Source organism: Hordeum vulgare, chromosome 3H, assembly GCF_904849725.1.
Source record: "Hordeum vulgare subsp. vulgare chromosome 3H, MorexV3_pseudomolecules_assembly, whole genome shotgun sequence".
Taxonomy (NCBI): Eukaryota; Viridiplantae; Streptophyta; class Magnoliopsida; order Poales; family Poaceae; genus Hordeum; species Hordeum vulgare.
This window is the reverse complement of record NC_058520.1, coordinates 231,237,942-231,254,376: the sequence shown is the minus strand read 5'-3', so window position 1 is coordinate 231,254,376 and position 16,435 is coordinate 231,237,942. Positions and strand designations below refer to the sequence as shown.

The window sequence follows — 16,435 nt, the reverse complement described above, 5'->3', positions numbered from 1 at the left end:
CACCAGTGACGGGCAAACGCCCGCCATTGATAAGAGCACAGTAGTGATGGGCAGAAGTTATTGCCCGCCACAACTATATTCTCTATACGCCACGCATGTGTATACTACGAGTAGTAGGTACCTTTCCCACCCACCACTCGTAGTGATGTCCGCATATAGTAAAATAGGTGCGGAGACAACTTTTTTTGTTGTCGTGGCAGCATTTTAATTGCGTTGAAGCAGTATTTTGCACTCAATCATCCCATTGCATTCAAACAATAATATTACAATGGTGTTACAATAATTAAGATTATTAAGGAAGCAAATATACAATATAAGAATGTAGGGCAACAATATGTAAAATTCTCAACTTATAAAATGAATAACGAATCAAGATGTTTCGAAGCAATGTATCGCTCGCAATCGATTACCGTGATATGTCTTCAACTCGGTGAAGTCGTTGTTCATCTCGCTCTAGCTGGAAGTAAAACTTCCCAACCTCATTTACAACATCTTTGTTGACAATTCTGGCCAAGACCTTTTGGAGGCGAATGTGTTCTCCTAATAGTTTCCCTATGTTCATGACCCTCTCCATGTGTTTGGACCACTTGATGATCTCGCTATGATTACGCATATATTTTATTTTCTTCAAAAAGTCGTCCATGATAGACATGGCACGATATCCGGACCTATGAGAGGTTTCCACATTTTGTTCTTGATAGCAACAAGCCCTAGTGAAGAACTTGATTTCTGAATGTTCTGTTACAGTCTCTCTCAAGTTCTTACACTTGGTGGGAGCATCATTTATTACCTTCTTCAATATGGTCCGTTGTTATTTAGGGTGTCTCTTCAAATCGAAGAAGTAAGCCAAGCCCTGCATCGGCAATAGTGCGATAACGATCCAATGCCGGTCGCTGCGCAAAAAAATGAAGAAATTAGCATTGATGCGATCAAACCACAGGGCCATTTATATGTTTCAAAGTAAATTAGTGGATGTTAGTGACTTACTTGTCGCATTCTGGCACTAGAAAGGTGTCCTCGTGTGGGTATTGACAACAAAGAACAGGAACAGGTAGTCTGAGATGACCTGCTCGCCTTCTATGGTTTCCAGGTTGTGGTAATGCATGTAAAAAGGATCAGGTAAGGACACGTTACCATGCGGGAATAGGGTATCTATAGCTTGATGAAGTACCCAAAATATCATTAACTCCGGGAAGACTGCGCTGACACAGAAGATATTTGCATGGATTGCCTCATTAAAGGCCAAATCAATTCTATCTGCCGGAGACTCCTGGACAAAACCATAACCTTCTATCACCTTGGTCGTGTATCCATGTTCACCTTTTTTTTATTTATCTACCACATGGGTGTGTAGAATATGAAGATCAATCGAGAGGGTCCCCAACATAGAGTCTGATCGCCGCCCTTCGGGGATGATAACACACATAGGTTGTTTGTCCATGGATGGTCCGCAAGTGTCGTGTGCATTCTTCTCCCCTGAATGCGGATTATCTGGCACTACGTCTCCGGTGCTCCGAGAAAACGGAAGTCCCAAGCACGATCTCGACGTTCCCAGAATGGAGGTCATTTACCCGCGGCTATAAACTCCGTGGCCTCCTTCTCCCACTTGGGTTTTGCAGCTTTGTAACCACCAGGGCCCAGACAGTGGTTACATGGCAGCTTTTTTCGTAATTATGGAAATGCTCACTTATCTTCTTGCTTGACTCAATACCACAGGATTCACAAAACATCTTCATTCTTCGTGATCCATAGTTGGATTGAGCCACTTAACGGTCTCGAAGTCCTTACCAACTAGATTGCAACGGGCACTGCTCTTCCAGTCCCTTAACATCTTTGGCCATTTTGACATGGCATAATATTCAGCTAACTTCTTGACATAAGGTGGAAATTCATAACTATGGTTTAACGCTAGTAGTAGATTGACCTTGTGTCCGACCAAATCCTTGCTACCGATCGGGATAGTTTTCGCAAGATGCAACCTAGCATTTTGTTATACCTTTTTGATGCATCCTCTGGGGTGACGGTCTCACCACTCGAGCCAAGTCGGGGATTGCAATTATAGCTTTGTGAAGCTTGTTTGGATCCCTTGCCTTTCGGTTGCTCTTCTTTGTGGCGTTAGTGTTGGATGAAGTCCACTCAATGTAGCTTGTGTCCCCTGCCCCGATGGTCCGTTCTACCTGTTAGTCGCTGCCCATCTCACCGTCGCGGATAGCTGAATCATCCGCGTTAGGGGCGCTAATCTCCATGTCACGGCTCATGTACTCAAGTTCCTTCTGCGATGACATTCTGATGCTGGAATCCATTTGTAACAAAAATTATGACTCAACATAGAATGAAAATTATGACTGAAAAAATTAGCATGACCTTTGCTAAAAGTAGCGCATATTGAGTACCAGAAATTTGACGGAACGGAAACGAATCAATGTTTCATCACATATTGAGTACTGGAAATTTGACGAAACGGAAACGAATCAATAGTTCGTCAAAACATTGGCACTCATATTAAGTCATGCAAATCAAACACAACCATCTGATTCTACATCGAATACCACCACGGAATCCACGTGTTTGTGTGCATGTAAGAACATCTAAGATCTAAGTCTTTGTGTGGCATGTCATCAAACATGTTACAATCATCTACAATAGTGGAACATATAGATGTGAACTGTGGTGAAATTATACCTTCGCACAAATGTGAATAAAATATTTGTGATGCTGATGACGGTGTTAATGAAATGGTCGGGTCCGTTGTGACGGCCGTGAGGTTGTCCAGGTGTCGGCCCACGGGATCTCACAGGGAAAAACTACATGTGCAGTGGCCGCGGAGTACGAGCACCGGCGACGCCTGTGGCTAACGACCGGACCGCGCGATAGTAGGGAGAGGTGTGCGACAGAGAACCATAGTGCTTGAGAGTAGGGAAAGGTGTGTGGCGGCAGGCGACGATTGGGGTGGACAAGCGCGCAAAAGGTGGGAGAAGAGCGAAACGGATTAGTTAAGTTTTGAAATTATGCGCAGGGGGTCGCGTGTTTTCGATGAACACACGGCGGGCAGTACGTGGCACCCGCCACTATTGATGTTTGCAACGGCGGATGGGATTAGCCACCCGCCAGCCCTAAGCCTACATACTTCAAATATATTACAAACTTTGTCCGCGCTAACGAGGTTGGAAATGTTAGAAACTTTCCATGGCGTCTTTATTAAACACCTGTAGGGTGTGATAAAAATTAGATATCGTTACGACCAAAACCTAATGCGCATCATGTGCAAACAGGACACTCTCCCGCCAAGTGTACATAGGATTTCGAAACGACAACCTCACACATAAAACTTAATTTTAAAAAATATTTTGGACTTGAAATTTTTTGCATGTGTAATATACGTCATGAGAAGTCTCATGCTACAATTTAACAATTTGTTTAGTTGGTTTGTTATTTTCGCGGCACTAACTAAATTTTTGGCAAGTAAAAACAAAAAACAAACTTTGGCTATGCTAACGAGGTTGTAAATGTTTGAAACTTTTAATGGCGTCTTCGTTGAACACTTGTAGGGTGTGATAAACATTAGAGATCGCTACGACCAAAACCCGATACACATCGTGTGCAAACAGGACACTCTCCCGCCAAGTGTATATAGGGTTTCAAAATTACCACCTCACAGAGAGAACTTCATTTGTAAACATATTTTGGAGTTGAAATTTTATGCATGTGTAATATAGGCGATCAGAAGTCCCATGCTACAAATTGAAAAAAATAAATAAGTTAATTTTCTATTTTCGCGGTACTAACTGAATTTTCAGCAAGTAAAAAAGGCTGAACATACTTTGGTCGTGCTACCAAGGTTGGAAATGTTTGAAACTTTCCATGGCGTCTTCATTGAACACGTGTAGGGTGATAAACATTAGGGATCGTTACGACCAAAATCTGATGCACATCGTGTGCAAATAGGACACTCTCCCGCTTGTAATGCCCCAAGTGTAGAACCTACCCTTTTTGGAGCTACTTCATGTGGGACCACCTTGTCAGAGATTGTGATGTTGTCATTTTGAGCCATGATTTCATGTGTGTCCCTTATTACTTGCTTCCCTTGCATGCATGCATAACATATCATTCCTTGCCATACCTTATGATTGCATGTCATGATCATGTTTGCATATGTTCTTACTAGGAGTGTGTATTGAGGTGTTATATTTCATGTGATCATGTGATGTGTGACTTGTGTGGAGTGTAGCATGTGTTATCAAGTGCTTATTTTTTTCAAAACCAACCACCTTCTCCCCCTCTCTATTTTCCCCTATGTAAAATTTCACCTCTTCCTTTTCCTTTTAAAATAATGCCCATGTTTTAGCTAAAATTGTGGTTGATGAGAGATGTGAGTTGCTGGTTTTGAATGGGTGTTTATAGGTGCATATAAAATTACAAAACAGTTCAAACTAATGCTGTTTTGTAAAATATTATTTGCTCCTAAAAATCTTGATCTTATTTTCTTAAATAGGTTATATTTTTATATGACCAGGGGGTATTTCCTTTTGATTTTATCCCAGTAGTTTTATCTTGTGTTAATTTTTCCCTTCCTGTGTGTTTTTCTAAATAGAAAAAAAACCCAGCAAGTTCTCCTCTTCCCCGGCGTAGCATGGGCCTTCCCCCCCTTCGGTGGCCCATGTCCCTCCAGCTAGAGCCCATGCGCGCGAGTCCCCTCCTCCTTTCCTGACGCCGTCACTCCTCCCCCGCGCGTCTCCTTTCCGTCAGAACGAGAGAGAGAGAGGGAGTTGACGGTGTCGTGGCACAGACGTCGAGGGTCCCCTATTTAGCTGGGCGTCCGAGCCCTCCCCTCGCCTAGGGTTCCCTCCATTCCCTCCTGCCGCCGCCACCTCTCTCCTTCCCCTCCATCTCTTCCTGCCTTCCCAAGGTAAGCCTTCTGTAGGATTAGCAGAGAGAACAGAGAAGTGACTCGTCGCGTCTACCCCTGCGTGCTCCGTCGAGCGGCAAGGCCGCCATGTCCGGGGGCTCGGGGTGGTTCCCCGCGACCCATTCCCGGCGCTAGAAGCCCCGGGGAGCGACCCCTCCGTCGAGCTCGTCCTCGTCAACGACGCGGACCTGGTGTACTGCTTCCTCTACTTCGGTCTACGGCAGAAACTACCTCGGCTCGCCTTCTTCCCCTCCGGTCCGGCTTCCTCCCCGTCAGATCGGAACCCCCCTTCCTTCCCAAGGTGAGGCTGCACCTCCCCCTTCCTTCTTCCTCCCGGTTCGGCCTAGATCCGAGGTAGCGTGCCGGTTCCGTCATGTTAGTTCTCTGTATGAGCTGTAGCTGTAGAGGTGCTGAGGTAGTAGATGCGTGCGATGTGCATGTGGGGGTGATACGCAGATTGGGGCTTCCTCCTCCCCTCGTGCTGGAGTAGAAGCTGTAGTTGTTGTCGTTGTTTCTCCGTCGCCGTGAGCTCTTCCATAGCAGCAGCAGTTTGCGTGTAGGTGGTGCAGTAGACGGGGTGCAGCAGTTTGTGTGCTTGGTAGATGGGGTGCTGCTGGGTTGAGGTTGTAGTAGTGGACGTGCAGATGCAGGTGGGGTAGCAGCGCCATGGCCAGTGGAGGACTTCGTCGGCCTCCCTGCCGCGACGCAGCAGTCACAGCAGCGCGGTGCACCGGCGGCCTCCCTGGTGCCGGCGCACCTCCGCGCAGTGCAGGCACGCAGCAGCAGTAGTTTTTTTCCCAATACCCCCTCCTTCTATCATTAGCCGAGTTGTAGCGCAGCGGTGGTGGTCTCTGTTTGTTCTCTGGAGGTGCAGGGATCGAATCCCCAGTGGTGCATCTCCCCTCTTTTATATCTTTTTCTCTCGGTTGATATAGTAGCAGCAGCAGAGAGGTTGTCCCGCCATGTACCCCTCCTCTGACGTGAATATGGTGATCAGTGGAGTGGTAGTGGTGCTTTGGTTTACCAGAGGGAGTACTGGGTTCAAATCCCAGGAAGTTCCCCTTTTTTTGTTTTGTTTTCTCTTTGCTGCTATATTAATGCATCTTTGCTTTGTAGTTCCTGTTATAATCATAGGTGGTCATGGCATCTTGTTCCTATTTTATTTTTTTCTTGCTGTTTTATCTATGTTAGGTGATGTAGTGTGTGGCTTGTGAGAATTGCATGTGTGTATGAGTGAGTGATTGAGTGTGTGTGTGTGTATAATTTTGCCCCCACACACCTTGTATAGTTGTTGGTGTAGGGTGCTTGCGAGCATGTGCTTGTGGCTCAAGTCGAATGCATGTGTGTGTGAGGACATACATATGGGATTAGTGGCACTAGATTGTGTGTATGATGGTGCTTCCTAGTAGTTGATCCTAAGATATGTTAGCAAGTGTAGTGGTAACATGTGTAGGTACTTCTTTGTTGTAGGTGCTTGCATTTGATGTTGCACTAGGTGGTGTGAGTATAAGTACAGTAGATCTTGTTCTAGTGATGGTTGCTTTGATTACATGAGTAAGTGTGTGGATTTGATCTTGAGCATGATGTGCTTGAGAGTGATGTGGACTAGGTGTGTGTGTGAGAAGCATCCCACCTTGGCAAGCAAGCTTTGCACCTCCACATGACCATATGTGGGAGGGCATGGTATATTGTTTGTGTGGGAGACTTAGAGAGAAGTAGTTGTGAAGTTGATGTGCATGACACAAACATGGGGTTCAAACCCCCATGTCACTTTGTCATTGTGCACATGAAACTCAACCTATGTAGTTGACATCCTAGAAGAATACCTTATGGAGTTGCATTTACAGTTTTGTTGAAAGTTTGGTCCTTGATTCCATGGTATAGGTGGAGCCCAAGGGCATGGGTTTTTGTGTGTTAATAGTAGGGGTTTTGCTTTACACCATAGTGGTGACAATTACCTCTTGGTGTCATGTGTGTGCAAACTATGCCTAGACAAAGTGGGCATGTGGCTGGAAAAATTCCAGATTATTGAACTCTGAAAGTTTTCACTAAGTCTGGGATTCTGGAAACATTTTCTTCCCCTGTAGATGAGGATGTGCTGGTCATTCTGTTGAGAACTAGCCCTAGTTCGGTGCTAAGATTTTGAACCTGATATGTTTGTGAAGCTTCCTGTCAATTTTCAAGTCATTTGGAGTCCAGTAACTTGTGTTTTGATTGCTGTCAAAAAGCTTCAGAACAGAGACAGAAACTCAGGTGCAGGAATTTTCACTAAGTCCCAGAGATTGGATGGTTTTGGGAAAGTTTGTGGCCTTGTATCTTCTAGAGTTTAATTCCTTTTGCTGTGATTCTTGCTGGTGCTTGTAGTGTTCTTGGTTGGAAACAGCCACATATGTTATTTGTCATGTTTGAAGACCTGTAGCTATGTTGCATGTTGCTCCCAAACAGCTAAGATGCAGATTCTGGCAGATTATGTAGTTTTGCCATTTTGTTCAAAGTATGTGCTTAATTGATGTTGTGGTGTTCTACCTTGCTCCAATTCATTCATGTTTGGTTATTACATGTCTTGGCAACCTGGGAATACCATATTTGTGCCAATTGTGTGTGTGGTGTTGAATCTTTCACGTAGAGCTTCATATCTTGTTTCGTTGATTCCCGTTGATCCGTAGCTCCGTTTGCAATGTTCTTTATATGGTTTTGTACCGTTTTCACAAGGCGCATCTGTTCATGTCATTCTCATGCATGTCAAAATAGCTTAGTGCACAGTTCTGTCCAGAAACTTGCTGTAGTTTATTTTGCTTGTGCTAGTGATAGAAATAGTGGTGCATGCTCAACTTTCATCTCATGCATCATGTGATTGTTGCATATTGTGGTGCTGCTGTTCATTGGCTGTTATTCTTATGTTGGGTAGCACCGGGAGCGGAGAACGAATACGTGGAGTCAGGATTGTACGTGCAGGACGATCCAGAACCATTCCAAGCTGAGGATATCACAGGCAAGATGATATGACCTTGATTCCATCTCTAGACTTGTTATGTTAGTTTCGTTTCCATGTCATATTGCTCGCTGCCTACCACTGAAATTAAATTGCCTCTTCATATGCCATGAGCCCATACACCGTTCCCCTTCCTAGCAAACTTGTGTGGCTAAGTAGGCTTGCTCAGCTACTAATGTTAGCATTGTTAGTTGCAGGTGTTTTAAACTCATGTGATGACATGAGCTTGATATCATTATATTAAATTATGTTATTTAATTAATGCACCTATATACTTGGTAAATGACGGGAGGCCTAGCCTTTTGCCGGGTGTCTTGTTCCGTTATTGTCGCCTTAGTTACCGGTTACCGGTGTTTGATTCCATAATGATCGCTCCTAACACGTTCGGGGTTGTTATGGGGACCCCCTTGATAAATCGCGTAGTGCTAAGGCTTGTCCGGCAGGACCCAACTTTGGTGTTAATTTGCTAATCACTTAATAATAAACTGCATAGGGAATAGCTACCCCGAGGATTCTAATCAACAACCCGGGCCAGTGCTCCTCATGAGCGTTGGTCCAAACTTGAGTCGTGTGCGGGGCCAACCCGGGGCAACTCGGGAGATGTCTATCAGGCCACCGTATGCTGTGCTCATCCGGCGTGTCCTGGGACTGAGCTACGCGGCTCTTATCAGGGTTGTCGACATGTCGGGAGGTCCTGCTAGCCCTGCCTTACCTTAGCGGTATATCTTGCGTATAGGAATCCCAGTGAAGCTTTGGTTTCCCCCAGAGTTGAGGTTTTCCTCTAAGGAATCCGATGAGATCACGAGATTCGTGATAGAGGATGCCTTTGCGGCCTATGTTCGTTTGTGATGGACTAGTTGGAGCACCCCTGTAGGGTTTAATCTTTCGGAAAGTCGTGCCCGCGGTTATGTGGTAACTTGGAATATTTTGTTAACATCCGGTATTAGAGAACTTAAACATAAATAAATAAAACTGCCAACTGAGTGCGTAACCGTGACTGTCCCTACGAAAATCTCTCTTTGATCGGGAACACGGTGGGGTTATGAATGCCGTAGGTAGGTGTTCAGGATCACTTACTGATCAAGTAGTTTCGACCGTTAGCGTAGACCACCTTCACTTCGCTCTTACATAAGTTAGCCACTTGAGCAAACATAGGATGCAGCAGCAGGATACACTTCATCCCTACCTTACCCAATAACATGACTAGTTCTGGCACCAAGGTCTTAGATTGCTGATTCCCCGTGGCTCACGGATTCCTCCGAAACTCCCAGCAGGTATAGGTACCCCAGAGGCAGATGATCCCGACGGCACCCAGCTGGCGTGGCAGTACGATGAGGAGACAGACCGCCTTTACGTGAACTATCCAGAGGACTGAGCCGTGGTCGTGATCGTGGGCCTGCAGCGGGTAGCATAGCATTTTCCTTGTTATGTAGTCCGTACCGGAACTACCTTGTTTGTATCTGCGTTGTACTCTGAGTTATTAATAAGAAGGAAGTTGAATCCCAAATTGTCTACTTGTAATATTATTTTGTGCTATGTTACTTGCTTGCAAAACGCTTAGATGCGCTTCTTTCCTATTCGGGGCTTCGTCCCCCAGATCGAAAAGGACCGCATCTTGGTCGTTACACCCGCCAAGTGTATACATGGTTTCGAAACGACCACCTCACATAGAGAAGTTAATTTTAAAACATATTTTGGACTTGAAATTTTTTGCATGTGTAATATACGCCATCAAAAGTCCCATGCTACAATTTGACAATTTGTTTAGTTGGTTTGCTATTTTCGCGGAACTAACTGAATTTTTGACAAGTAAAAAAGGGAAAACAAACCTTGGATGTGCTAACGAGGTTTGAAATGTTTCAAACTTTCCATGGCGTCTTCAGTGAACAGTCGTAGGGTGTGATAAACATTAGGGTTTCTTCCTTTCTACATTTGATGACCGCCACTGCGAACATGTAGATATGCAATATATAAAAATTGAGAGAGTCACCCCCACCATACATGTGGCAGGCTTATTCCACGGCCCCCACTGTAAGACGAAGTAGCAGTGGTGAGTGATAAGTAGGGATGCTAGTGGTAGGTTTCAATGTAGTAGAAAATTTTACGAGTCCACATGTGGCGGTCCTCACGGACCATCCGACACTCTTACCCCATCAGCACTACATGTAAAGGCGTAACCGTACACTTATGGGTATGGTGCGCAGCATGATGAGTTACTTCAACTTGCCATTGGGATTATGGATGGAGACGCTTAAAACCGCCATTCACATTCTCAGTAGCGTACCAAGAAAATCGGTGACCAAAACACCGTACGAGCTGTGGACAGGAAAAGTTTCATCCCTCCAACGCTTCAGGGTGTGGGGGTGCCCAGCTGAGGCCAAGATATTTAATCCAAATATTGCAAAGTTAGATCCCAAAACAGTAAGTTGCCACTTCATTGGCTATCCTGACAGATCAAAGGGTTTTCGTTTCTACTGTCTAGAAACATACACAAAGTTTGTAGAAACAAGACATGCAGTCTTCTTAGAGGACAAAATGATGAGGGGAGCATGGTAGCTCAGAAAATTGATATTGAGGAGAAGAGGGTGCATGCACCTAATCCGATGATTCAAGAGCCATTTTTCTCACTACCTGTTGTGACTCCAACCATGACAACTATGGGAGGAGACTCGGAACCTGTCTTTCAGGATCCGACTGAACCTGTTGTTGAACATGAAAGGGAGGTGCAACAACCATTTTTAGAAGATGTGCCAGAAGTCGAGGCACAGAATGTGCCAGAGAATGAGGCACTTAGAAGGTCTAACACAACTAGAAGATCAGCTATTTCTACTGATTATAAAGTTTATAACACATAATTGGTTCATATGGAAGGTGATCCCACTTCATATGAAGAATCTATGAGAAGCCCTCAATCATCGAAGTGGCTGGAGGCAATGAAAGACGAGATGAACTTGATGAGTTCCAACGATGTTTGGGACTTAGAAATTATTCCTAAAGGAGCCAAAGCAGTAGGTTGTAAATGGGTCCACAAAACTAAGTATGACTCTAATGGGAATATAGAAAAGTATAAAGCACGACTTGTGGCAAAGGGATTTACACAAAGAGAAGGGATAGATTACAACGGGACTTTTCCCCAGTCCCATGTAAGGATTCCTTCAGAATCATAATGGCATTAGTTGGACATTTTGATAGAGTGTTGCAGTAAAAGGATATAAAGACAACATTTCTAAACACAGATTTAGAAGAAAATGTCTATATGAAACAACCCAAGGATTTTATCATGAAAGGCAAGGAAGATATGGAATGTCGCTTGAAGAAATCCATTTATGGACTAAGGCAAGCCTCCAGACAGTGGTATCTAAAGTTTAATGATACAATTAAAAGTTTTGAATTTAAAGAAAATGTTGAGGATAACTGCATTTATGCAAAGTTCAAAAATGGGGAAATAAATTTTCCTAATCTTGTATGTGGATGATATCTTGCTTGCTAGCAATGGTGTTAGTTTACTACAAGAAACAAAGAAATTTTTATCCTCAAACTTTGATATGAAAGATCCAGGTGATGCTTCATATGTTTTGGGCATTGAAATTCACCGAGATAGAAAAAATGGAGTCTTAGGACTATTGCAGAAAGCATATTTAGAGAAGGTTCTCAAAAAGTATAATATGCATGCGAGTAAGGCCACACCTGCTCCTATAGTCAAGGGTGACAGTTTTGGGAAATTCCAATGTCGCAAGAACCAGTACGAGCTCGATCAAATGAAAGCATTGCCATATACTTCGGCTGTTGGAAGTTTACAGTATGCACAAGTGTGCACTCGCCCTGACTTAGCTTTTATCACGGGGGTACTTGGTAGATATCAAGAGAATCTAGACATAGAGCACTGGAAGATGGTAAAGACAACATTGCGTTATGCGCAAGGCACAAAGGACATCATGCTAACATACAGAAGATTTGATTCTTAGAGATAAAAGGGTATTCAGACACAAATTTTGTGGGAGACAGAGATGATAGAAAATCCACGTCAGGATACGTGTTCACTCTCGCTGGAGGGGCTATTTCGTGGAAAAGCTCCAAACAGTTCGTAGTTGCATCGTCCACGATGCAAGCAGAGTTTATAGCATGTTTTGAGGCCACCAGACAGGTGATATGGTTAAAGAAATTCATACCCGACTTGAAAGTGGTAGGTTGTATTGACAAACCACTAAAGATGTACTCTGACAACCAGCCCGCGGTATTCTATGCTCACAACAACAAGTCAAGTAATGCTACCAAAACAATAGATATAAAGTATTATGTTGTGAAAGATAAAATCCAGGATCACACTATAAGTCTCGAGCATATAAGGACAAAGGATATGCTTGTGAATCCGCTAACGAAAGGCTTACCACCCAACGTGTTCAAGGAATACTTAGTCGGCATGGGTTTAAGGGAAAGTCTATGATTCCTGGATCATGAGAGGCACAAAAATAACAGAATTCACTTCAAAACTGAGAGGTATGTTGTAGTTGTGTGATTCTATCGGCAATTGAGCTGTGATGATGAAACATGCTCTATGTACTAATCGATGATGAAACTATTGAAGTATAAAGTTAAAAGAAAAGTTGAGATCAAGGAAGAGAATGTTAGGATGATCTCTTTCCCGTATGGGCCCAATGGCCCACTGGACCCCTTGCATCGCGCCCTGATCGGGAGCGCCCAACCAAACCATGATTGATGGGCCCCTATGACCTACGCTATATAAAGAGGTAGGGGCCGGGGCAGGTTAACCACGCCGTCAATCACCCCACCAACATCCCCTTTCGATCTAGGGTTAGCGGAGTGCTCACGGGAAGCACCGCCACCACCTCACCGCTCTCTGCCGCCACCACCGTCGCGCTCTCTGCCATGCCCACTTGAGCGGTGTCAGGACCCAAGGTCTATTGGTGTTGATCAAGTCTGATTCGAACGTGAAGATGGCAGGAAGCAACCGAAGCCATCCATCAAGGATCCAACAAGGGACAAGCCATCGTACCGATTCACTTTAAGTGGAGCCGCGGCAGCCGTTGATCCTTGATCGTGCGGTGATAATACCCCCGAGCGTCCCTGTCGCTCTTCCAGCACGATCCCTTTTCTTTTTCTTCTTCTCTAGCTTTATCGTCCCTCTTATCTTTGTAAGGCTATAAAAGCCATGATCCAAGCTCGAGTGGACTATCTTATCTTCTCTAGGGTTTCCCCCTTCTGCGCCGCCAGTGTTCTTGGCTGGACTTTGTAATATAACTTGGCCTCCGGCCTTAATTCAGTGAGTAAAGTGGCAAGCTCGAGCAGAATTTCCCCTGTTTCTACTCCTCTGTAATCAGGGCATGACAATGGTATTCAGAGCAAGTTCTTCCTCGGCATAGCTTAGATCTGGTAGATGTGATGCTGGGGGTTGTGCAGTGAAAACCCTCCCTCCCTCCCGATCTAGGCGGCGGTGACTCCATGGTGGCGGCGATCATTCGGTACAGGTTTGGGTCAGGTTAGTGGTTGCAAAAGCTCACTGCTTGCGCAGTAAAATCCCACCAACCTCCCAGATCCGGTGTACTCAAGTGGCGCAGCGACGGTGGCGGTGTCGGCTCGGGTTGCAGCTGCGGCTGTAGTAAAATTCCTCTCTTGGTCTGTTGGTCATCAGTGAGGTAACTGAACTTCACTGTCAAAACCCTCTCTGATTGTTCTCATGGCAAAGATGGTGGGTCCTTCAGACTCCACTTCCAGAGATCAGCTTGAATTTTCCTCTCTCCAACTAGATGTCCAAATGCTTCAGAAACACAGAGAACAAGATAAACAGGAATTTGATGAATTCGGAGATCTGGTGCATGATAACTTTCAATCTCTGCACAAAACCTTGGGTGATTTGCACGGTTCTTTGGCCACTTTCATTTCTGGTTTTCCCAAACCTAGAGAAGTGCAGCACAACCCTCAAGAGGTTCCCCAAGCCAGCACAATTGCTCACTCACCACAGGGCACTGTGAACAAATTCGTGGAAGCACATCCATCCCCTGCAACTGTTGGATCTGCAACCTTAGTGGACAAAACCTCAGGCAAGGAACTGAATTTGGATGATACTCTCAAGATGCCATACAGACATCCTCACTTTGTTGATAACAAGCAAACACAAGTAGAGATCAAAAACCTAGCTGTTGCTCAAGAAGCTAGACTTGGCCAACATGTGATACAAGTGGAACATGACCAAGCTGATGCACAAAATGCACACTTGGACAGGAGATTTGGCCTTGCCAACAGAGAGTAGGCTCAGGATAATAGAAGAGTGCACACTCTTGTGAAGCTTGCTAAGTATAATATCCCAAAGTTTGATGGTTCTAATACTCATTCTTGGATCCAAACTATTGAAATGTACTTTGAAGCAGCTAGAACTCCCTTGGAACAGAAAACTGAAATTGCTGTCACCTATCTAACAGGTCCTGCTATTGAATGGTGGAGAGGAACTGGAATCATAGCAAACACCCTGCCCTGGTATAGGTTCTGTAGACTGCTGGGTGATAGACTCTCTGAAACTTCAGTGTGTGACAATGTCAGAACATTCCATGCCTTAAATCAAAATGGAACTGTCAACGATTATGTGTTGAAGTTTGAACAATCCATGAATCTCATCAGAAGGGATAATCCTGCATTACCACCCGATTATTACAAGGCAAGTTTCATTGCTGGCCTTTCTGACAGCATCCAACATCATGTGCAATGCCATGAACCACCTGACCTACAGAAAGCTATTTGGTTAGCTAGAAGAATGGAGCAGGCACAACCTGTTAAAAGGCCTACTCCACCTTTTCTGAACCAAGCAGTGAAAAGACAGATTCAATTTGACACTGGTAAATTACCTACAAGCTCCAATGCTGCTGTGATTCAACAAGCAAAACTGAAAGGCATCTACTACAAGTGCAAAGACCCATGGTTCCCTGGTCACAAGAAAGTTTGTAAGCTAGCAAACCAAGTACAAATCCAAGCACTGCAGGAGTGTTACCCTGATGATGCAGAGCTGGTATATTACACTGCTGAGAGTGATGAAGCAGAAACTCCTCCCCCTGTTGATCAGGATGATCTTCCTCTTCACATTTCCATGCATGCTCTTATGGGAATTAGAACTACTAGGAAGCTCAGTTTTACAGTCACAGTCATGATAGGCACTACACCAGCCACATCACTAATTGACAGTGGCAGTACTGCAACTTTCCTCACACCAACCTTAGCTAAGAAAGCTAAGTGTGCTCTAACCCCCACCAAGAAAAGACAAGTGATTGTGGCAAATGGGGATACACTTTGGTCAAAGTTTATTGCATTAAACTGCCCCTTTTCCTTGCAAGGCACAGAATTTTCCACAGACTTTAGAGTGTTACAGCTACAAGGCTATGATGTTATCCTTGGAGCTGACTAGATGGCATCATATAGCCCTATAGAGCTTGACTTTGATGAAATGCATGTAAAGGTCACATTACCTGATGGAGAAAAGAAAATATTCCAAGATGAAAGCCAACCTACTGTTCCAGTTCAAGAACTATCTCTCACAGAAGGAATACCTAAGGAGCCTGTCTGTGGTGCTGTCCTAATACTCAACAGGATCATTGTGCAAGAACCTGTGGATCAAATTGTGCCTGAGCTAGTGCAGAAAATTCTGGATGATTACTCTCCTGTCTTTAGCACTCCTACTTCCTTACCTCCAAAGAGAGTTATAGACCATGTGATTACCTTCACACCTCAAGCTAAAGTGATTAATCAGAGGCCTTATAGACTCCCACATCACCAGAAAGATGCAATGGAAAGTATAGTGCAGGACATGATCAAGTCTAAAGTAATAAGAGACAGCAATAGCCCTTATTCCTCACCAGCTCTCTTAGTGAAAAAGAAGGACATGACATGGAGATTGGTTAATGATTTCAGAAAAGTTAATGAGCAAACAGTAAAGAACAAATATCCAATTCCTGTTATTGAAGATCTCTTGGATGAGCTAAAGGGAGCAACAGTGTTCTCTAAGTTAGATCTAAGAAGTGGCTATCACCAGATAAGAATGAAGGAGGATGACATTGAAAAGACTGCTTTACGTACACACTGTGGGCATTATGAGTACTTGGTGACGCCCTTTGGCTTAACTAATGCTCCTGCAACATTCCAACTACTCATGAACACCATCCTAGCTCCTTATTTAAGAAAATTTGTCCTGGTCTTCTTTGATGATATCCTTATCTATAGCAGAAACATGAAGGAACATCTGCAGCACTTACAACTAGTCCTTGAAGCTTTAAATTCTAATCAACTGTTTGCAAAATTGAGCAAGTGCTCTTTTGCTCAACCACAAGTGCAGTATCTTGGACATGTCATCAGAGGAGATGGAGTTGCTACTGACCCTACTAAAATTGAAGCAATCACACAATGGCCAGCACCTGAAAATGCCACTCAATTGAGAAGTTTTTTGGGACTAACTAGTTACTACAGAAGGTTTATCCAGCACTATGGGTTTATCTGCAAACCTCTGTTTAACTCCCTGAAGAAGGACTGTCGTGGGT

General features: G+C 44.3%; 1 protein-coding gene across 2 annotated transcripts in view; it reads right to left on the bottom strand.

The window, feature by feature from the left end:
* Nucleotides 1-330: 330 nt before the first annotated feature.
* LOC123443577 (basic salivary proline-rich protein 2-like) overlaps nucleotides 331-16,435 on the bottom strand; it is a 36,974-nt gene continuing 20,869 nt past the window's right edge. For both annotated transcript variants that reach the window (XR_006630733.1, XR_006630735.1), the window contains exons 5-6: nucleotides 988-2,292; nucleotides 331-893 (exon numbers count right to left, since the gene is read on the bottom strand). The gene's annotated coding sequence lies outside the window, so the exon portion shown is untranslated. The remainder of the gene's footprint in view (nucleotides 894-987; nucleotides 2,293-16,435) is intronic.